We start from the raw sequence: 24,210 nt of genomic DNA, 5'->3' as shown, positions 1-24,210 counted from the left end.
GGAAAAGTGTGGTTCGGGCCTGGTCAATTTCTGCTGAGCCCAGAATGGAAGAGAGAAGTAAAAGGAGGAAGGGTTGTGGGAGGCGCGAGGCAGCTGCCAGGTGCACAGCCCTCATGCCATTAAGTTCTCAGACCTGTGGTTAGACGAGGACATTGCGGTTTGAGGAAGAAGTCTCTAGGGGTGGGCCCTGGCACTCTCATCAATGTTGGTGGGAGGAGGGGTTGGGGGGACGGGGAGAGGACCGATCTGGGTTTAGATTTCCAGAGTGCTAGGCCTCACCGAAGCTGCTTGTGTGTTAACACTCATACGGTCCAGGTGGCCTAGATCGCACGAGGTCCGTGTTCGTGCTTCGCAGGCTCCAGGTAAAAAGGACACACAATGGAGGATACCTGAGGACCAGTGGCGTAAAGTAACTTAAGCTTCATTTAAAGCATGTTTTAAAACATTGATTTAAAAGAATATCGCAAGCATATTATTTGTTGAAACACTAGCAAGTCCCAAGTCGAAAAGGAAGATCATCCTGGAGTCATTCTAGAGTCATTCGATGACTTCAGCCAGGCTATTCCTGTAATTATCTGGAGACGTCATCCCAAGCCATCCTGAAGTATGCCTATAGGGAGAAATATTTAAATGAGATGACTTGATAGAATCATCACAAAAACAACTCCAGGATGGTTTCCTGATTACTTCAATAAAAAATGCGTGATGATCCTTTACAACTCAAAGAATACTAATTGACAACTTCAGGATGAGTGTGCATTACTCCAGGATGATGTCCTGATGACTTCAATTGAAAATGCGTAATGATCTTGTACTACTCAAGGAATACTAATTCACAACTTCAGAAAGAGTGTGAATTACTTCAGGATGATTTCAGGACAATATCAGGATTACTCTGGATAACTACTGGATGATTTGCTAATATCTTCGGAATTAGTGTGCACAACTGTAGTATGATTTTATGACAACTTCAGAACGAGTGTGTATTACACCAGGATTATTTTATAACATTATAAACCGCTTCATAATGAGTCTGGATTACTTCTAGGTGCTGGAGATTTGAGTTAATGAACACAAGGGTATTGGGAAAACACTACTGTACGTCCCCTCATCACTGCATAACAACCAAGAGTTCTCAGTGGAATCATTTAGAGGTAATCCCAATTCGTAACTTGCAAGAGTATCCCCTGGGTGGGCACTCTTGGCTATTACAAATAGGGATTACTTCAGAATGGTTCAATGAAATGTTCTCAATGCTTGTGGATCACTCCTAAATGTTTAATTACAGACTTAGGATGGATAATTTATTTATGAGTATGTGATGCAAGCACATTTTCCAAATGTCATTTCCTTCATTCTTGATTACTCAAGTCAAATTTAAAAACAAATTTGAAATGAAATATTTGGGTGAAACTTGGTGTCCCTGTAAAAAAGAAACCTGTATGGGTTTAAAACATGATCCTTCTTTAAACAAGGTAAAAAATTATATAAAATGAATTTGTGAGGATCGTTGGTGTTGGCAAGAATGCCATTTGCATTGAGTAGCAGCCTTGCAACTTATGACCTTTCCCCATACTCATTGTGACGGGTCTTCATTTCAGCTATATAACGTCACTCTAAGTTTTGATATGGTGACCTGTGGCAATACACCGAACAAAGAATTGGTTGAAATAAATGGATCTGAAATTACTTGCCACTGTTTGATTTTATTTAGCCAAAGCATGTACATGACCTCAAAGAGAGATAGGATACTGTACAGTATAACATTAAAAGTAAGGAAAGGGAATTTAAAAAAGTCAACAAAAGAAGTAACTCTGTTGTGTGTTGCCAGATTCAGAGTATTTTGTCCTCTTTTGCAATTGCAGATCATAATGGCAAGAGCCCTTCTCATAGTTTGGTTGTTGAGAGGTAGCCAGCTTTCACGGAAATTTCATAACACTCTGAAAAGACTATATTAGTACACTTTCTACAATTAAGTTACGTTAGATTTTCTTTTAGATTAGCTGCCTTCATATATCACTGTATTCCCCTCCACCATAAAGGGTGCCTTATGAGATGTTTTAACACTGCTTTGCTGATGCTTCTGGTTCACATTTTAACTTAGGCTATTGATCAGAAAGGTGAAGAAAGAAAATATCCCTTTCTCAACTGTGAGAGTGAAGGGGCAAACTATATTCAGAACATCAGTCCCAGACTTTCAATATTATTGTAGAAAATCCTGCTTTTTATCCTCAAGAGACGGGGGTATTTGCCATGAAAAACTAAACCGACGGCGAGGACAACCGGATGTGGCTTGCCTCTTATTCGCCTGATGTCAACAAAGGAAGGCCACGCAACTCCACAAGCCGTGCAGATAAGAAACTTGCAAGGTTCGAATTTGCAAAATTAATGATTAGCAGGGGAGTGCCTAATGCTTAATTTGTGCCGGTGTTTTCCGGTGCCAAGCACTGCCACTTATTTCTAAACACCAGAAGCTGTCATTGGATTGCACAACATGGGTCACCGAAATAATTGTCAGATGTGGGACTACAATGACAAGTAGTCCGGTTCCCTAAGAGAGATGGTGCTGCTGAGCGGTTATGTCAGCAGCCTGTCCGGCAGGCAGTACATTAGGAAGACTGACCATGAGCAGCCACCCCTCCAAGCATCAAGACTAGCTCAGCTTGGGTGCCCATGACCAGGCCGGGGCAGGAAGTTAATCACTTCACACTGCCTTATCCTAGTCACTAAACTTCACAATGTGGGCAACAGCCCCTAAAACATGGGCTGCAAAGGGACTCGGCAGCCCTGGTGGAGGACACAGCTTATGAAGATTGAAAGGCAGTGGTATAGCTACAACAGCTCCAAATGCAGTTATAGTTTTAATATTATGCCCTGGTGTTACCACAGCCAGAGCTAGTATGAGGTGCCCGCATGCTAATGGTTATGCTGCCTTGACAGTGGCAAATTCACCTCAAATCCCCAAAACACCTGCAGACTGCCTCGTCACCAGGTGGAAAGAGTGTGCACCGTACTGAAACCCACCCAACTTGCACCCCCTCAGGGCCAACTTCATAATTCATCGGAACAGGTACACCATCAAGGGGGAGTCAAAGTTTGTAACAGATAGCAAGAACGGACTGGGTCAACTTTAGAAGTGCCATCAACTCTACCACCAGTGCCACAAAGAGGCCATTGTGACAAGCAAGCTCTCTGCAAAACGAACAAATAAATAAATACATAAATATCAGCAGCCACCCCAAGGGGTCTATCCAGACACAGGCCAATATGCCAGGCCACATCACTGCCCTTAAACTGTCTGGACTGTTCCCATGAGGCACAGGGTCAAGACTGATTTGCATATGGCTGGGTTCAAACTGGGGTGGCATAGTGGGCAAAAGAGCGATGGATTTAACCCAGATCTTTTGACTGGGGGAGAATGCTTGCATTGTCAGCATTACGTCCATCATTTGTTTGCTGTAACACTTAAACTGGTGTCCAGCATCACCCACGCCTCCTCTTACTGAGAAGACTTGTATGGGTGGATCTAAATCCCTGATACCCACTTCGCCCCAAAAGGAGCCCCTTATCTACAACTGTTTGATTATCCCCGTTCCTCCAGGGATTGCTGCCTTGGTCGCTCCAAGACAACAAAGAAGATCAGAGTGTATTCACAATGAAAAATTGCAATGCTTGAAAAGTGGCCTTGCAAAGACTTGGCGACGCCTAGATTCTCCAAGCTTGCCACTTCCGCCTGGTCAGGATGGCTTTCAGTTTCCAGGAATGCCCTACTTCTTTTCTCTGTTTTCTGGACCAAGCTGTCTGAACGTCTACAACTTGAAGTGAGACAGAGCATCAGCGATCAAATCCTTTCTTCCCTTGCAAGAAATGCGCAGAGAATGTGATGTTCAACTTCTGAAAGAGTAAGATCAGCACCATAATCAGTCTCATTACATTGGGGCAGAACCCCTTTTCGGTACTAACACCACACAGCAGCTGTCAGTCAAGAGAACACTATTAATTCTCACCAAATATTCACCCTAGATAGTTACCAACACCAAAATGGTAAATTGTTTCAGGAAGCTGATGTTGACAGGCGGTCCTGACTCACTATAATTTGCAAAAGACACACAATTGATGGACGGAATGCAGAAGAAATCAAAACCTTCACCCCCAGTCAAGAGATCTGGGTAAATCCATCATTCTTTTGCTCACCATGCCACCCCAGTTTAGACCTGGCTATATGCAAATCAGTCTTGACCCTGTGCCTCATGGGAACAGTCCAGCCCGAACTGCCAAGCCAGGTCCTCCCTGGACCGGAAACAAGCATCTAGGACCGGTTTCGGGGTTTAACCCCTCTTCAGCCAGGATAGCTTGATTTCAGTGGCACAGTGAGCCCAGGACTCACGTCTGAGCATACCTGGCGCACTTAGGGCGTGAAAGCAAAAGACACACAATTGATGGACGAAATGCAGAACAAATCAAAACATTCACCCCCAGTCAAGAGATCTGGGTTAAATCCATCATTCTTTTGCTCACCATGCCACCCCAGTTTAGACCTGGCTATATGCAAATCAGTCTTGACCCTGTGCCTCATGGGAACAGTCCAGCCCGAACTGCCAAGCCAGGTCCTCCCTGGACCGGAAACAAGCATCCTAGGACCGGTTTCGGGGTTTCACCTCTCTTCAGCCAGGATAGCTTGATTCCAGTGGCACAGTGGGCCCAGGACTCACATCTGAGCATGCCTGGCGCACTTAGGGAGAGAAAGCAAAAGACACACAATTGATGGACGGAATGCAGAACAAATCAAAACATTCGCCCCCAGTCAAGAGATCTGGGTTAAATCCATCATTCTTTTGCTCACCATGCCACCCAAGTTTAGACCTGGCTATATGCAAATCAGTCTTGACCCTGTGCCTCATAGGAACAGTCCAGTCCAAACTGCCAAGCCAGGTTCTCCCTGGACCGGAAACAAGCATCCTAGGACCGGTTTCGGGGTTTCACCCCTCTTCAGCCAGAATAGCTTGATTCCAGTGGCACAGTGAGCCCAGGACTCACGTCTGAGCATACCTGGCGCACTTAGGGCGAGAAAGCAAAAGACACACAATTGATGGACGGCATGCAGAACAAATCAAAACATTCACCCCCAGTCAAGAGATCAGGGTTAAATCCATCATTCTTTTGCCCACCATGCCACCCCAGTTTAGACCTGGCTATATGCAAATCAGTTTTGACCCTGTGCCTCATTGGAACAGTCCAGCCCGAACTGCCAAGCCAGGTCCTCCCTGGACCGGAAACAAGCATCCTAGGACCGGTTTGGGGGTTTCACCCCTCTTCAGCCAGGATGGCTTGATTCCAGTGGCACAGTGAGCCCAGGACTCACGTCTGAGCATACCTGGCGCACTTAGGGCGAGAAAGTAAAAGACACACAATTGATGGACGGAATGCAGAACCACTGGATTCAAGATAGCCTGGCTGATGAGGGTTATGAACCCGAAACCAGCCCCAGAATGCTTGTTTCCGATCCAGGGAAGACATGGCTTGGCAGTTCGGGCTGGACTGTTTCCATGAGGCACAGGGTCAGACTGATTTGCATATGGCCATGTCTGAACTGGGGTGGTGGAGTGAGCTAAAGAATGGTGATGGATTAAACCCAGATCAGTTGACTGGGGGTGAGTGTCTGATTTGCTCAAGCGCTCCTTCCATCATCCCCTTTGGTATCGCTTTGTTCGCCCTAAGTTGGCAGGGTATGCCCAGACGTGGGTCCCTTGCTCACTTTACCGTTGGATTTAAGATAGCTTGGCTGATGAGGATTATGAACCCGAAACCGGTCCCAGGATGCTTGTTTCCGGTCCAGGGAAGACATGGCTTGGCAGTTCGGGCTGGACTGTTCCCATGAGGCACAGGGTCAGACTGATTTGCAGATGGCCATGTCTGAACTAGGGTGGTGGAGTGAGCTAAAGAATGATGATGGATTAAACCCAGATCAGTTGACTGGGGGTGAGTGTCTGATTTGCTCAAGTGCTCCGTCCATCATCCCCTTTGGTCTCTCTATAATTAGGGCATTTCCTGATGGATTATATCCAGGGGCACTGAAATTGTGCGGCAGAGGAGGACCAAATTCAGCGGCAGTGTTAACTAAATTATGCAGCAGAAAAAAACAAATTATGCAGCATATTGCAGCACATTTTGTGATAGTATTTGTTCATTATTTTGTCATTTTACACTTCGTAACACTGTCTGGAAAAAAAAGATCACCTTAGTAGCAGCAATTTAACACCCAATTACAGCAATAAGCTACTGAAAGATGACTATTCAACCTTTGCGCATATAATTTAAGAGTGGAGGAGCCCGAGTTGCCATCTTTTTTGTAACTTTTGATCCATTTGAGATAAAAAAAATTCTGGTTAAAATCGGCAGATTATGCAGCAGATGATGGATTATGTGGCAAATCCGGCAAATCCGTAACTATGTGAAAATCGCTGTGGCCGCAGAATCACATAATTTCAGTGGCCCTGACTGTATCTTTCCTAAACTTGTACCAAACCCCGTGCTAACCGCTGCATAGTTTAAAGTTCCACGGTCTGGTTAGACACCTTCCCACCTCTCCACAATGAAACACCATTAAACTCCAACATATACTCATATGTGCCTTTCAGGTCCTCTTTTGTGCCTCCTGTGATTGGATAAATGTACTTGCAATCAGACGAATAGCATATCCGTAATATTTGTGATGGAGTAACGCGCCCACAAAACTCTAAATCAGGCCCTTAGTGTTTAATGGTGTTTAGTTCAATATGGAGGAAGAAAAGCTGAATCACTGACCTTTCACCCTTCTCTGGAGCCAGCCACACCACCAATCTCCTTTTCATTTCTTAAAGTAGCCTCATTATCTCGCTGCATTTGCTCATTCTGTGTTGGCGTGGAAATTAAAATGCATCTAAATAGTGCCCCACACCATCCAAACCCCATTCCAGTTTGTTGTGCCATTTTAAGAATGTACTAAATTTCGGAAAGACTGTTCAAGACACTTCTGTGCACAAATGCTTATCTGGAGAACTTCACTTTGAAGTAAAATCCCAGCAGCCTACTGTTCTATGGATAAATAGGCAGGAGTCTAGAGGGCTTTGCCATAGACCCGTATGTGGTAGAGCATGAGTTCCCCTGCTTAACCAAGTTTCCTGGGGTCTCCCTTGCTCTTACCCCTGCATCTTATTTGGCCTTGTTTCTCCAACCCTCAAAACATAGCTACCCTGGCAAAGATCCCACCACACATTAATCAAAGGACTGCAACCCATCAGCACAGCACTCATGCCAATCCTGAACGCATCCGTCTCATCAGCCACCTACCCAGACACCTGTAACCCTGACACAGTGCCTCCCCACTCAAGAAGCCCTCTGCTGACTTCTTAAGCTTGCCAACTACAGACCCATCTCCTTACACATCTAAAGTACTAGAGAAACTGATCAACAAATGCCTCAGCATCCTTTTCAATAACCCCCAACCTATCAACACCACACAGTCCGTTTTCAGACTTAACCATAGCATGGAAACAGCCCTCATGGCCGCCACATCTGACTTCTGCATGATCTTGGATAGAGGAGAAATGTCTGTCCTCATCCTCCTGGACCTCTCTGTTGCATTTGACAGGGAATCCTACCCCATCCTCATTCGACGCCTGCACAAGATTGGAATCAAAAGACCTACTCTCCACTGGATTTTCCTCTTCCTGACTAGAAGAACATAGTCAGTGAGTTTTGCATCCTACTCTCTGGATGCCCCAAACTCAACTGTGGTATACGGCAAGGATCATCTCTAAGCCTGACCTTCTTCAACACTTATATGATCCGTCTTGCTAGCATCAGCCGCACCCAAGATATTAATGTCCTTTGCTACGCAGACGATACCCAACTCATTCTCTTCATCTTCCACAAGTCATCCAGCACCTAGAACAAGTTTACTGCCTCCATGACCAAAGGACCAAGTGACCAGCTGCACTAAAAACAACAAGTGCAGTGTAAACAAATGGTACTGTAGCAGGTAAATATAGAACGTTGATGTCTGGGAGATACACGGCTCAGGCACGAAAAATGAGCTGCAAGAAGAAATGGGATTGCAACAGGCAACATTTTTAACCACAAAATCAGTGGCGGTTCCTCCCTTAAGGCGGAGGAGCGTTTTTACTGCTTTTCACAGTGTTAAAGGAAAAGGAAAATGATAATAACTCAATGTTATCATTTTATATTGTCATGCTGCTTCAACTTTGGGGATGGCTGCTCTGCTCATAGAGCAGGAAGAGGAGTGGTGGGCACTCTGTAAGTGCGCATGAATGTTTGGCCACCCATTTTAGGCCAGCCAAACAGTCATGTACACTTTGCATGTTCTCCGCCCAGGCTGTATTACCAGTTCCTCTTACTCATCTGAGCGGCGAACTACGGCACTCAGAACAATCACAACACTGCATTGAAGCATTGTGATTGGCTTAGGGGAGCCTGGGTGTTTACTGGTCTGTACGCATGTGGAGAAGCGCGGCAAAGGTGTCATTTTCTTTTTCTTTTCTTTAACCCCGCCTCACCACCCCCGAGCCGTGCCAGCCGCCACTGCATAAAATGCAAATGGCCCACTGCACCCCAGTCCAAAAAGTGCACTGCGGAATCGCAAAATGGCTTTATCTCATTTGCATGGTCTTGTGGATTTCAATAATCTATTACAGGGCTCTGCACTAGACTGGGATGGCGCTTGTGAATAGGTGAGAAGCTTCTGTGGCAAATTAAAGATGGCACTAAACACTGGAAAGTTACTCAGTTGAACATAAAGGCCCATATGTATGAACACATTTTCACATAGACACAGAATGGGTAAAACCCTTTCATACATTTGGTCCAAAGTTCTGCAATAAATTGTAAAGTTATGTGATGTACGAGTATGCAATAGATTCGATTTTTTGACAATAGATTGGACAATTATAAAACTGATGTAAAAGCTCTGAGATAGATAACATTTTATATTGATAGATTAAAAAGGTTCATAATCTGGTTAAAGTGATGCACATTTTCTAAAGATTTGTAGACAGACTGAATGGTCCGCCATATATTTGGAGGTTGTAAAACAGTTTAGGGTGCTTGGAAATACAGTGTGTGTTGGAGGTTAATTATAAAATTAAACAGCAGATTGGAAAATCATAAATGCCTGCACTGATCTTAAGGCTCTGTGATATATCGAAAGGTTTTGTAATTAATTGGAAATGTTATAGATCTGAAGGTTTTGAGATTGATTGGACGATTCTGTGATAGATTAGATGTTCTGCTGAGACGTTCCCTCAAAAGCTCTGTTCATCCCGTTGGCTTTTTATTTCAATCATATATGTACTCATGATTACTCCTTTCGTTGTATTGTTTAATTACAATTACTCTATATATTTTAAGAACCTTCTTTTCCATGCCTATAAAGTTTGAACTCAGGTGTTATTTCTAATTTTGAGGTTGTCATTTTTTATCACCTTTCCCCCCCCCCCTGTTTCTTTTTCCCTTCCTGATTCCCCCCCCCCTCCTGTTTTCCTTTGCTATTTCCTTTCTCATAAATTGGTTTTGCTGAAGATTATAATTTTATTATGTTATATCGTATTATATATGAAGTTATCTTATGTTTATTCAACTTTTTCTCCATAAACTTAAACTTAACAAAAAAGCTCTGTTTATCCCCTACTGGAGGAAAGCCGTTACAAACCACGCGTCTGCCTTGACGTTTATCACTCGACATCTGGGCATGGCTAGTCACTTCCTATAAGTGCTTCGTCTTGCTTTCCCCTGAAGTAACCGACAGGAAGTAAGCTGCGCACGCTCTCACTGCAGTCTGTTGTAAAATAGAATTGCACATTTGAGGAAACCACAATCGAGACCAGGGCTGAATTCTGTACCGAGCATCTCAGAGTCGAGGGCCTACCAACACCGGCAGGACAAGGGTGCCAACGCCCCCTCCACGGCCACGGTGGGCACACTCACACCTGAGGTGAGTGCCAGGAGCGGGGCTGGAATCTGATCAGGTGGAGGTGGACAAAGGGCGATCACACTGAGAGACAGGGGTGAAGGCAATAAAGAGAGAGACGAGTAAAGAGCAAAAGAAAGGGAGAGGAGAGATGGAGTGGAAGAGACTGAAGGAAGTAAAAGAAGATAGAAACAGGGGAAGTTGAGGAAGCGGAAATGAGACAGAAAGTTAGAAATTGCGAGAATGCAAGAAGGAAAGGGAGTGACAGAAAACCTGATAGAGAAGTGAGTGGAAGAGGCTGAGGAACAGAATAAAAGAATTTCGGAGAAATATGGGGAAAAGATAGAATTGTAGTGAGAGAAAGGGTGTGAGCTGGGGGCAAGGGAAATTGAATGTGAGAGAGAACGAATGGGAGAAACCAGAAGAGCGAGAGAAATGAAAAGAAAGATTTGCGTTGAACAGAATTATTTTAAGAGCGGGATCCTTTCTGCCAGACATGCTAAGCAGTCGGGTGCATGCGAGTATCAGCCATGTGGTCTGGTACCGTCAGAGGTGGATATGGGCACTGAGTAAGTTGGCAATCAAGGGCGACCCATCTATATATTTGCGAGACAGGCATGTCACCTAGGGACAATCACACGAGATCGTGGGACCAGACAGGTCCCAGAAGGGTAGAGAGGTCCTCAACCACGAGGTTTAGAAGGGACATATCCTCCCTAATTCATATACTCACAACTAAATAAGTGTCCCTTCGGAAATATACTGCTCGATCCTCCAGGGAAAGAGGAGGCAGGTGGGTTCCTAAGTGTATGATGGTAAACCTCTCAAGTGGGGATTCCTGAGAGAGTCTGATATGGGACCAACCCATTGCTACGGGTAGGAAGGGAAAGAGACCCTTTTCTTTATATAGGCCTCACTCACTCTAGTAGTGACAGACATGCTTCATCATCGGGCTCACCCCAACTCCCAAAGGTTGGGGTGGGCTCAACCATTTTCCAGGGAGCACTTGGAGATATGGTGTATGGGGGCGTACCGTTAAATATAAAATTCCTCACCCACTCCTAAAGTATTCTTTATTGATGGATGGATGTAGCAACGGGTTGGTCACATATCGGACACTCTCAGCAATCCCCACTTGAGAGATTTACCATCATACACTTAGGAACCCCCTGCCTCCTTTATACCTGAAGGATCGATCAGTATCTTTCCGAAGGGACACTTATTTAGTTGTGAATGTCACCAAGGGTGCCAATTTAGGTGGGGCACCAAATTTGAAGGAAAAAAACATAGTTATGAAAATCAAATTGGAACAGGAAGTTGGCTTGTCAAGTGCATGGTTTCTTATAGGCAGGGTCACTGAAATTGGACAGATATATGGACAGACAGTGTGATGCTTTTGGGGGCAGAAGTAGATAGTGTGCAGATCCCTGGACACATGGGCAGACAGGGTGAAGGTATTAGGCACTGTTTTCTTTGAGCCATTGGTTGCAGGTGGGGCCACTGGCAGTCCTTTTTTGGGATTTGCACTTATTTTTTCACAACAGACCCTGACCCACAGAAAGAGAGAGAGAAAGACAAAAGGGGGTCATAGGAAAAAAGAGAAAGATGGAAAAACAGTGACAAAGAAAGAAGCAGTGATAAAAAAAGAACTTTAAAGAGTGAGATACAGGAGCAGGGTATCTGGTGGTGGGTGAAAGAGGCATTGGGTGAAATCAAGACTACGCAGTCTTGGTACTCTGCATCCTGACCTCCGACAGAGCCAGTCACTGGCTTCTGAGAAAAACTTTGGACACAGTCATTTATTTATTATTTGTTCTTTCAGAAATTAAGCACTGGTATAATGGACATGAGTAGACAGAGTGCAGAGCCAGTCATGGACAGTCAGTGTGAGGGCATTTGGGGCATGTGCTGAGAGTGTCCAGAGCTCGACACACATGGACAAGCACTGTGAGGAACACAGGGCATCCGACACACACAGAGAGCAAAGGGCTGCGCCACGAGTGCGAGGCGCTTGAGGCACATGGACTCATGGTAGAGGGGTCAGTGTGCATGCATGCTTGGTCTGGGAACTAGGGGCGCATGGCAAGACTGAGGAGATTTGGGTGCACTGAGAATGTGAGGAGCTGGTGGTCACACTGTGAAGAGCTTGGGATTCTCAGTGTGAGGAGCTCAAGGCACGCAGACAGCACGAGGACCTTGGGATACTCAGTGTGAGGAGCTCACGGCACGCAGACAGCACGAGGACCTTGGGCTACTCAGTGTGAGGAGCACACGGCACACAGACAGCACAAGGACCTTGGGCTACTCAGTGTGAAGGGCTCAGGGTACGCAGACAGCACGAGGACCTTGGGATACTCAGTGTGAGGCGCTCAGAGCACGCAGACAGTATGTGGACCTTGTGATTCTCAGTGTGAGGAGCTCAGAACACGCAGACAGCACGAGGACCTTGGGATACTCAGTGTGAGGAGCTCAGGGCACGCAGACAGCACAAGGACCTTGGGATTCTCAGTGTGAGGAGCTCAGGGCATGCAGACAGCACGAGGACCTTGGGATACTCAGTGTGAGGAGCTCAGGGCACACAGACAGCACAAGGACCTTGGGATACTCAGTGTGAGGAGCTCAGGGCACACAGACAGCACAAGGACCTTGGGATACTCAGTGTGAGGAGCTCAGGGCACGCAGATAGCACGAGGACCTTGGGATACTCAGTGTGAGGAGCTCAGGGCACGCAGACAGCACAAGGACCTTGGGATACTCAGTGTGAGGAGCTCAGGGCACGCAGATAGCACGAGGAAATTGGGATACTCAGTGTGAGGAGCTCAGGGCACGCATACAGCACGAGGACCTTGGGATACTCAGTGTGAGGAGCTCAGGGCACGCATACAGCACAAGGACCTTGGGATACTCAGTGTGAGGAGCTCAGGGCATGCAGACAGCACGAGGACCTTGGGATACTCAGTGTGAGGAGCTCAGGGCACACATATAGCACGAGGACCTTTGGGCTACTCAGTGTGAGGAGCTCAGGGCATGCAGACAGCACAATGACCTTGGGATTCTCAGTGTGAGGAGCTCAGGGCACGCAGACAGCACAAGGATCTTGGGATACTCATTGTGAGGAGCTCACGGCACGCTGACAGCACGAGGACCTTGGGATACTCAATGTGAGGAGCTGAGGGCAAGCAGACAGCACGAGGACCTTGGGATACTCAGTGTGAGGAGCTCAGGGCACGCAGACAGCACGAGGACCTTGGGATACTCAATGTGAGGAGCTGAGGGCAAGCAGACAGCACAAGGACCTTGGGATACTCAGTGTTAGGAGCTCTGGGCATGCAGACAGCACAAGGACCTTGGAATACTCAGTGTGAGGAGCTGAGGGACTCAGACAGCACGAGGACCTTGGGATACTCAGTGTGAGGAGCTCAGGGCACACATATAGCACGAGGACCTTGGGCTACTCAGTGTGAGGAGCTCAGGGCATGCAGACAGCACAATGACCTTGGGATTCTCAGTGTGAGGAGCTCAGGGCACGCAGACAGCACAAGGATCTTGGGATACTCATTGTGAGGAGCTCACGGCACGCTGACAGCACGAGGACCTTGGGATACTCAATGTGAGGAGCTGAGGGCAAGCAGACAGCACGAGGACCTTGGGATACTCAGTGTGAGGAGCTCAGGGCACGCAGACAGCACGAGGACCTTGGGATACTCAATGTGAGGAGCTGAGGGCAAGCAGACAGCACAAGGACCTTGGGATACTCAGTGTGAGGAGCTCTGGGCATGCAGACAGCACAAGGACCTTGGAATACTCAGTGTGAGGAGCTGAGGGACTCAGACAGCACGAGGACCTTGGGATACTCAGTGTGAGGAGCTCACAGGCATGAAGTGTGATGAGCTTGGGATACTCAGTGTGAGGAGCTCTCAGGCACACAGACAGCATGAGGAGCTTGGGATACTCAGTCTGAGGGGCTCACAGGTGCACAGTGTGCTGAGTCTTGGGATACTCAGTAAGATGAGCTTGAGATACTCAATGTGAGGTGCTCACAGGCACAAAGTATGAAGGGCTTGGGATACTCAGTGTGAGGAGCTCACAGTCACACAGATAGTGTGAGGAGCTTGAGATACTCAGTGTGAAGAGCTGAGGGTACGCAGACAGCACGAGGACCTTGGGATACTCAGTGTGAGGCGCTCACAGGCATGAAGTGTGATGAGCTTGGGATACTCAGTGTGAGGAGCTCGCAGGCACACAGATAGTGTGAGGAGCTTGAGATACTCAGTCTGAGGAGCTCACAGGTGCACAGTGTGCTGAGTCTTGGGATACTCAGTAAGATGAGCTTGAGATACTCAATGTGAGGTGCTCACAGGCACAAAGTATGAAGGGCTTGGGATACTCAGATAGAGTGAACACTTGGGAGCGCATAAACAGTCAGTTAGTCAGTTTAGTCTGAGGCAGTCACAGCCTTAAGAATTTTAAGCTTGCTTACTGATTCTGAGAGATACTTTGGCTCAAAAAATAAGAAACGTCCCATTGATTCTCAAATTAAAGTGCAAGGTGTTTTGCATTTCATAAAAAATACAATCTGATACTTTTCCTTCTAAACGTTTTACTCTGTCAGTTTTTGTATTGTTTTAACTGGACCTTTGTCGCTGAAAGTGAACAATGCTGGCGAAATGTCTGTTTAAATTGTGAAACACTGACAAAATTAGAAAACATTGCATCACAACAGTAGGTTCCGATAAAAGGTCATCCTTTTCACTCATTCGGCCTTAAACAAAGATGCTGTGTGACAGAATCTACATTGCTCTTGCACCTCCCACATTATACAGATTTGTAGCTATTACTGTGACCAGAACCCCGCACCGTCCACACGCATTTCCTCTGATCCTCATTTCATGCATTCTTAACTGTGTGTAAGTGGGGCAAGCATCATCTTCAGATGACAAACCTGACAGCAGCATGGTTGGTGATTCTGAAAGTGACATGGACCTCAAAGCATATTGGCTTACTAAGATAACTGAACTCTGGGTGAAGCGCATTAACTGAGGTACCACTCAGCCTATTGATTTGATTGAGACTGGTAACTGTTGACCTAGCTTTGAAGCAAAGGTTGGGGGAGGTTGTATGTCACTATGCAGAACACTATTACATTGAGTTACCACTATTTAGAAACCGCTCAATCACCTACAAGTACTTTGACCAGGTGTGTATTTGATGTACAGGATATCAATACTGCTTTTTGGTTTGTAGATCTACACCAACCGGAACTCCAACCTGACCCTAAAACTACTACTTAACCTAAATTTACCTCAACCATTACACATGCCCAACTCTTAGCTTTATATCTACCCATCATACTATAACACATCCGCTCACCCTAGTACTGTGCCTAATCCTACCTCTAACTTTATGCCTAAACTTAACCCGACCTCTTAGTCTAATCTTAAATCTCACCCTAAATCTAATGCTAATCCCTATCCTTACCGTAACCATAAACCTACCACTGCACCTTAACCTAATCCCAGTGCTTAGTTTGAAAAAGATAAAGTTTGCATAAAGCTTGTCTCAGAAGCCTGTGGCCAAGGCTATGACGTCTTTAATCTGCCCCATGTCTCCTCTGTCCACTGTCAGACACACCCTGCTCCTGAATCTCACTCTTGCATGGTCATGCTTTCTCTCTTTAGGATGGTTTTTCCGTTGTTCTCTTCCACTGTCTTTCCGTTTTGTTTGTTTTTCCATTTGTTGCTCTTGGTGAAAGTCCGATGAGGAAAACGAAGTGCCGGTCCCAAAAATGGGTGCTGGGATCTGACCAGCAAGCACTGGTTCAAATTAAGCACTACCTATCCCTACATAAAACCATAAAGATGAGCCATACTGTAGTTCTCAACCTAACTCAAGCCTATCTCTAAACCATGGCCTAACCCTAAATGTAATCCTTATCCTAGATCTAATCCTAGTCAGCATCCTAACCCACGGGTTTACAGGAAACATCAACCTGACCTAAGTCTAGCTTTAAGCTTTAATCTAAACCTAAATCCAATTTTATCCCAAACCGATACCTAAAAATACACTAATCCTAATTTTCTAACCTAACATCATTATTTTACAGTAGCCCATGTGAGGTGGGTGAATATAGTGGACCTGATTTAGTGATATACCTGAATGTGGGGGCCCTCATCTTGGTATGCCCATGTAGATTGGGGGAGCACCTCGTCTGATGTGATGCCGATCCAGGACTCTGCTAAGAGTCCTTCTGAGGAATACAAAAAAGTGATGGGTAGATGGTTGAATTAATCTCGGTCACTTGTAATTACGCAGGGCTGCTACCCAGTCCATTGTTTTCTTGCCCACCATGCCACTTCTGAAACAAGGAAACACAGACATGTGGGCACATTACCTGTGCTCTGTCTTGTTGCCTTTGCTTGTGACATCATTTACAGCACCATAACTGATATTAGAAGATTAAATGACTCCATTTAAGACTTGTAGGACACAGTAGTAAACTGTGATCCATTCCATCAAACAAGCTGTTTTCAATGTCATTAGGGATGCCTATCAGGATGTAATGTGTCATGAAGTGCATTATTCAAATGGTCATTCAAGTCTCATTAGCCATGCCATTGCAGATGGCAATGAGGAAGCCAATGTAGAATGAAAGTAACTGTGACGTTCTGCTCCTACAGTGTACAGCCCACAGATATGGAACGACCCAACTAGCACACTACTCTCTGTATCCAGGTAAGCTAAGAACGGCTGACATCTCATTAGTGTCTGTATTATATGGTAATGTCAATTAATGTGTTCACTTTCTGGCCTACACTAATGCTAATACCATAACACTCACCGGCCTTCAGCCAACTATAACTTAATCATCATATAACGTGTCTTGTCCATCTCCCAGCAATATATCAACCAATAAACCAGACTTCACCAACTGAACAGGCATGGCATAACTGAAGAGACCTGTCACTTACTGCTGGCCAAGTAGAGGACTCTAATATAGTCTACTACTGTGCGTCCCAACCGGCCGCACACTATAACCGCTTCTTTACATCTCACAATACCATTCAGATATGGGATGATAGACACAAAGCCCATCCCAGGAGATGTCCCCACCATTTCTCTCACCAACCATGCCTGCTCAAGACCAAAAACGTTAAACAAAATATCAGGTTGGACCCAGTGCGGTAACCAGCAATGTAGACTATGATCATGAGAAATGCCTGGAAGGGCCTTGAAAAGCAGCTCAAAAGCTTCCAGCACATTGAAGGCCATAACCTGTGTGCCAGTCTCTAACACCTCTTCATCTACCACACTGTGAAGCTCTGCATCCAATAACACGAAAACGGTACCTTGGTGGTCCTCACGCATAACATGGAAACACTTCCCACATTGTACACAGAGACAACATCCATCCAACCACACACCCTACCTGCTGTACCTTCAGGTACTGGCAAACTACACTTCCTATTATTTTGTTTAATTTTCGTCCAATTACATTAGAAAATTAATGTGATCTCACACTCCTCTGAAGCTGAGGTCCTGGCTTTTCAAGTAGTTCCACTAGGCCCTAGCTGTGGCTAGATTCACACTTGCTCAGTGCTAGGATACCCTCCCAGGGGGATGTATGGCAGAACAACGCATGCCTTTACCATGCAATGCCTTTACAATGCAATGCCTTTACAATCCAATGACTTTCCCACCCTATACCTCTACCCATCCCTAAACCAAGAGCAATAACCATACCACCCTACACCCCTACCACCCCATAACCCTAAACATCCCCTACTGCCCTATACCCTTACCCACCCTCAACCCTAAACACACCCATACCTTCCTATACCCCTACCCACTCCTAAACCGAAAACAAAACTCACCACCCTATACCCCTATCCATCTCAAACCCTAAAGAATACGCTTACCACCCTATAACCCTAGCACCCCATAACCCTACAAATAGCCTTATCACCCTATACCCTTACCCACGCCAAAAACCTAAAAATCCTTTACCACTCTATATCCCTACCCACCCCTACATCCTAAAAATGCCTGCACTCACATATACCCATACCCACCCCTAAACCTTAAAGAATACCCTTACCACCCTATACCCTTACCCACCCCTGTAGCCTAAAAATCCCTTACAACCCTACACCACCACTCACCCTTAAAACCTAAAAATTCTCTTACCATCCTATACCCCTATCCACCCCATAACCTTAAGAATACCCCTATGATTCTATACCGCTACCGACCCTAAATCCTAAAAATACCCTTAACACCCTGTACCCCTTCTCACCCCTAAAATGCCCTTACCACCTTATACCTCTACCCACCCTAAACCCTAAAGACCCCCTTACCCCTATACTCCTACCCACTCTTAAACCCTAAAAAAAAAGCTTACCACTCTACTCTCCTACCCACCACCAAACCCTAAAAACACCCTTATTTTAAGTGCACTTATCTTGCATTGTAAAGGCATATGTGGTAAATGTATATGCGTGGTTAAGGCATGTGTGTTAACGGCAGTGTGTTGCAAAGGCAGTGTGTAGATCATGATGCGTGGTAAAGGCATTGCATGGTAATGCATGCGTTGTAAAGGTTGTTTCCACCACTGTGTGATAGTGCGCTCTGCAAATCTGCATAAAATAACTCCTCTCATTTTTCATCTCTTAACTTTTTATTTTCTATTAGTAGCTCCTTGATGTTTTGAGTAAGTTTAACACCTCCAAGAAAATATGATTTGTTTCACTCCATGCCTACAACTTGCAAGGAGGTGGCTCCAAAATAAAGAAATGAACATTGCATACTCTGCGTGAAAGGGGAGTTCAATGGGTTTTGCTGTTGGTGTTCCGACGCAGCAGCCATGGAACCTGAAGCATTCCCAGATTTATAAGGTTTTGTAAATCTGGAAATGCGTCAGATTCCTACGCCTCCGGAGGGAAGCACAACGAGGAGAAACACCTTTATTTCCCCTCTTTTTCCTTTTTCTAGGTGTGCTACATTCTGTAGCTTACATAGAAAGAGGAAAACACCACTTGTGATTGTTTTTGTGCAGGAAGGTATCACTTCCTGCACAAAAGCAATCACCCCTACAATGCAGACACTCTTGCACCATGGCACAAGGGTGCCTGCGTTGGTGCATGGCTGCCCATTTTGTGCCAACGCAGAGGAAAAGGACAGGGATGCACTGTATCTTGTAGATACGGCACCTTCCTGCCCTTTTCTTTTGACACGCAGCAGCACACCAGTAAAGCTTGCTGCACTGCTGTGCGTCAAAATATTGTAAATGAGGCCCTCAGACTTTCTGGGTGAGTGAAAATAATTTTATTTCTGGGAAAATGCTAAATTCGAAGTAGACTCTGCCACTATACTAGTGCTTTAAATGGGCCGGTACTCACTGGTACTGAGTACCGGCACTTCCGAATTTTCTGGCCCTCAGTACCGGCACTTTTCTTAGGTCAGGGAGAGTACCGGTACCCTCATTGAGAGCACAGCAGGCTCCGGTTAGGTATGTCCTCCAGCTCAGGGCAGACGCCGCTCTGCTTCGGAGGAGTTTGCAAGTCACTGAGCCCCTCAGTGGCCTTTTGCAGAGTCGCTGTTGGAGATTTCAGCAGCGCTCACTTGAATGTCCCCTGACTGCAGGGGTCTGAGAGAGCCTGCATTGCGTCATGCTGTGATCGACAGTGAAGGGTCTAGACAGACCCTGCACTGTTAATCAGGTGCGCAAAGGCTATTAGCCTTAAAGTGTTAAGCCCCTCCCCACCCCTTCCTCCATCAGGCGTGTGAAATGGGCTGGGGCTGCCAGTCAGTAATCCTGTCCCATTTAGGGAAATGCACTGGCCGTACTAAAGTGAGCGGCAGCGCCACACAATCCTCTACCTTCCCCAAAGCCGTCTTTTTCCCATCATTTTGGTCAGCACAGAGGCTGCTTTCCTTTGTGTGCCTCTCCAACACTAATCACTGCCTTTACATGACAACATGACTGACCTGGGTTCTGGCTCCATGGGTGTAAAGTTAGCCTTTCAGTGCTTAATTTGTGCCTGTGGTTTCCAGTGCTCAGCACCGGCACTTATTTTCCAGGGCCGGCACTATAGCTATCTGTTATGTGGGCAGCTGTGGTGCAGATACATTTTAAAAGAGGAATGCATGCAGCAGGTTTGCTGTATTTTCCTAAATCATCTTTCAAGCTGCTTTCACTTTTACCCTTTTCGTCAAAAGGCCTGCACCCTGCCCGAGTCTCTAATTGGGAATAATTATTGCTAGGGGCTGGCTCGTGACTCAGCTGGGGCGAGGCAAGATTGGAAACAGCAAGCCCAGGACGATGAAGGAACGTGACAAACGCACGAAAATGTGTACATTACACTAGCCTGTGTGCTTAGCGCCTAGCAATAAACTGTGTCTCCCCAGCTAAGCCGGCTGTAGGGCAGAGCCCACAGTTCTCACCCCTCAGACACTGCCTGTGTCATGAGTGCTACAGAAATGTACGTAGTGGGTGAGGGCAGGTAGGCGGATAAATATCACTGTGCCTTTTTTCAATTACAAATAGTGCCTTAACTTTGAACCTCTTGTTTCCTTCGCCGTCTTGTGCAGTGGTGACCTGCCACCGCATATATCTAATTACTGGGACAGCCTCGTGGGCACTTTGTTGCCGGAGCTGGGCTGGATGAGACCGCTGGGATGCACTTCACTGTGAATCTCCCATTGAATGTCTGTTTCTGCCTCCTCCTGTACCGGGCCTTGTTGAACATGCTCGGCTACACAGAAATAGAGAAGCCTTTCAATAACTAATTATTGTCAACTTAGCCTCGGTAACAAATACGTGCATGTTTTTTTTACATTTAAAAATCAAGACAGGCGTGTTTTATTTACATTTAAAAATCAAGAAAAGCACAGAGAGCCAACATCTAGGCCCACACTACCACCACAAATCCTATTTCCAGTGCTTAATTTTAGCTGGTGTTTGCAGGTGATGCGCAGTAGCACTTATTTTTATGGATTGGGTCAGAACGAGAGAGAAAGGCATAAATGGGTAAAGATGCAAGAAGGTAACAACTAGAAAAAAGAGACAAGGGGAAAAAGTAGGACTGAAAAGTACCTGCAAAACTGAGATAAAGAGGGAGAGAGTTTCTGGTGGTAGATGAAACAAATGTCAACCTCGCATCGGCAGCGCTGGAAACGAGGTTCTGAGATTAAAATTTGAGCCCTGGCACTTATTTTTTTTACAAATTAAGTACTGGCCCTTCCCATAGAGAAATGAACAGCAGGGAACACTGAAGCACTCCAGGAATGAGCTCCAGGACAACTGGCAAATGGATTGGGTTGAGGGTAAGTTAAGATGAACATAGAAGGAAGGGGGAGGGATGAATGTATAGAAGTGAGGTGACAGGTGAAGTTAGGATTGCCACTTTTTTCACATAAAAATACCAGGTATTTGTTGAGTTCTGAAATCATGAATGGGCTTTGAAATGGTATTTTAACACAAATTTGTGTACAGTCTAAAATCCTGTGCATTTCTTGTTAAATTTAATAATCGTTTAAAGATACATATTTATATGTCTGTGTGTGCCTATTTTTGTGTGAGAGAAAAGAGAGGGAAAGAGGGAGAGAATCAGGACACTCTCAGGAGATTTTTTAGAGGGAATGGGTGGCATGCTTTTATGTTCATCTCAGCTTGTTTCACTCTCTGCGTGTGCACGCTTGAGAATATATAGTATTGTGCCAAACAACACCAAATAACATATGGCATTAAGAAGCAGCAAATATTACAAAACAAGGAAATGTTAACATATCGTCCTGTTTGGCTTTCATTTTGTGTAATGAGTTAACCTGATTTGTTTACATAAACGCATTTCTCATGCGTTTTGAAATATGCTACAACTGGTACAGAAGTCATTATGTATCATCTTGCCCTTAGCCCCGCCCTAGACCCGCCCCTAGCCCCTCACATTTGCCAGACCTCTAACTCATTTTAATGAGTACCTGCACTTATTTTTTCCCATTTAAAGCTCTGCACTATACTATTCCTAAATGGGGGAAGTTCAGCTGGGGAGTGAGTCATATCAGCCAATGGTAGCAGGTGGTGCTCTCGGTACTCATTTTTGGTGACGGCTTCCCATTTTTCCTCAGCAGAGTTTGACCAATAGCAACAGAGAAAAAAACTCAAACAAGCCCCTTGGGCGGCCGGTGCCTCACTTTTTATATGGGAAAAAGTGAGCCACAGGCGGTCAAGGGGCAGTAAATAAGCCCCAGAAGGTAGACAGATGGAAAAAACGTGACACAGAAAAATGCAGGGATGAGAAAGAACCTGTAAGAGTGAAAAAATGAGTAAAATAAATTGTCTGTGGATGGAATAAAGAGGCGTGAGGTTGAATCAAAACTACGCAGTACCCTCGAAATTCGATACCGCTGGCTGCAGGCTTCTCAGCAAACAAGTGGGTCCTGCGCTCATTCTTTTTCAGACTGAGCATCGCAGCTACATATTTAGAATTTTCTTCAGAAACGGGAGTATTTTCAGTTACTAAATCAGGACTCTGCTTTTCAGAGCAGAACCAACACTTCCTTGTAGACTTGGTCTGCAGTGTGGTAGCTTGTGTTTTGCATCGTCATATTCACAGCTGATTAGGCAGCGTCTGCAAGCAGTCGAGGCACTGAACCGCGAAGGAGCAGCAGACGACGGAATATGCCCCCAAGTCTCCCTGTCAGTGCGTGCTTTAATGCGGTATTACTGCCCTGGTATTAGTGTCTATCTGAGCAGGGCCGCCGCTTGGCTTGGGCAGCTGCCCAGGGCCCCGTAGTCAGCCGTCCAACTTGGGGCCTGCACCAATGCGACAGATTCAGACCACGGCATGAAAGGTACCACCTTGCAAGTGCGCCACCTTAAGAAGCCCCTCTCCCCTGGCCTTACTGCTATGGTGTATCAAGGGGAACCATTCCCATTCCCAGTTGCAAGAAGACACATTCGTCAGGTTTGTCCTGGCAATTAGGACTCCACTCCCCACCCATGCAGAGGAACATCAGGATGCTAGTTAGCTCCCTGGCAGTATTAACCCCCCTCTGGTGACAAGCAATCCTCACACCATCAGCCCTTGATGAGCTGTTAAGAAGTGCTTGTAGGTGGCTTAGAGGGAGGGGCTGGAGCTTCAGGGGCATCTATTCAGATGCAAACAGCCTCGCACATTCCCTTTCTGCCCAGAAATCCTAGAACCGGCCCTGTCTCCCAGCACTGAAGTAGAGCTTGTGAACTCATAGGATCTTTCTGTGCTGTGTGGTACAGGGTTACCAAGGAAGTGGCAGAAATATCTGTGCAGTGAGATGCATTGTTACACAGTTGAAGCAGTGTTAATCATACTAGCTATCTTTGCAGTGTGATGCAGTGACACCGGAGAAGTCACAAACACTGTGTAGTGCGATGCAGTTACACTGGATTATTGATTGCATCAGTGCTGTGTGATGCACAGTTACTATAGCAGTAAAGTTATGTATCTGTGTAGTATGAGGTAGTGTTAGTGATGTAGTAGAAATAAGTATGCTTTGTGAAGAGTACTCAAGTAGTATTAGAGGTAACATCTGCCTTTACATTGTGGGACAGTGCAATTGAAGAAGAAGTACTTATCTGTGGGGTGGGATGCAGTGTCACTGGAATAGTAGTATTATCTATTGAAGTTATTGAAGAAGTAGTAAGCATCTGTGGGGTGGGATGCAGTGTCACTGAAATAGTAGTATTATCTATTGAAGTTATTGAAGAAGTAGTACTTATCTGTGTGGTGGGATGCAGTGTCATTGAAATAGTAGTATTATCTATTGAAGTTATTGAAGAAGTAGTACTTATCTGTGTGGTGGGATGCAGTGTCACTGAAATAGTAGTATTATCTATTGAAGTTATTGAAGAAGTAGCACTTATCTGTGTGGTGGGATGCAGTGTCACTGGAATAGTAGTATTATCTATCGAAGGTATTGAAGAAGTAGTACTTATCTGTGTGGTGGGATGCAGTGTCACTGAAATAGTAGTATTATCTATTGAAGTTATTGAAGAAGTAGCACTTATCTGTGTGGTGGGATGCAGTGTCACTGGAATAGTAGTATTATCTATCGAAGGTATTGAAGAAGTAGTAAGCATCTGTGTGATATGTTGCAGTTCCTTACGTAGAGATAGTATGTAAATAGGCAGTGTGATGTAGTGTTGCTTAGGTATTGGAACTATTTACCTGTGAAGTAAGAAGCAGTGTTACTGAATTAGTACTAAGCATTGT

General features: G+C 45.5%; 1 protein-coding gene across 2 annotated transcripts in view; it reads left to right on the top strand.

Moving 5' to 3' along the window:
• Window positions 1–9,839: 9,839 nt before the first annotated feature.
• The window catches only part of LOC146811777 (uncharacterized), a 32,233-nt gene continuing 17,862 nt past the window's right edge, over window positions 9,840–24,210 (top strand). Inside the window, exons 1-2 of one of the 2 annotated variants that reach the window (XM_085618761.1) lie at window positions 9,851–9,988; window positions 16,642–16,696. The gene's annotated coding sequence lies outside the window, so the exon portion shown is untranslated. Of the gene's footprint in view, window positions 9,989–16,641; window positions 16,697–24,210 lie in introns of both variants that reach the window. The other variant, XM_085618762.1, reaches the window with a different exon arrangement.

Source organism: Triturus cristatus, chromosome 7 (genome assembly GCF_964204655.1).
Source record: "Triturus cristatus chromosome 7, aTriCri1.1, whole genome shotgun sequence".
NCBI classification, from domain to species: domain Eukaryota; kingdom Metazoa; phylum Chordata; class Amphibia; order Caudata; family Salamandridae; genus Triturus; species Triturus cristatus.
The sequence above is the reverse complement of the archived record's forward strand: the minus strand, read 5'-3'. Positions and strand labels throughout refer to the sequence as shown.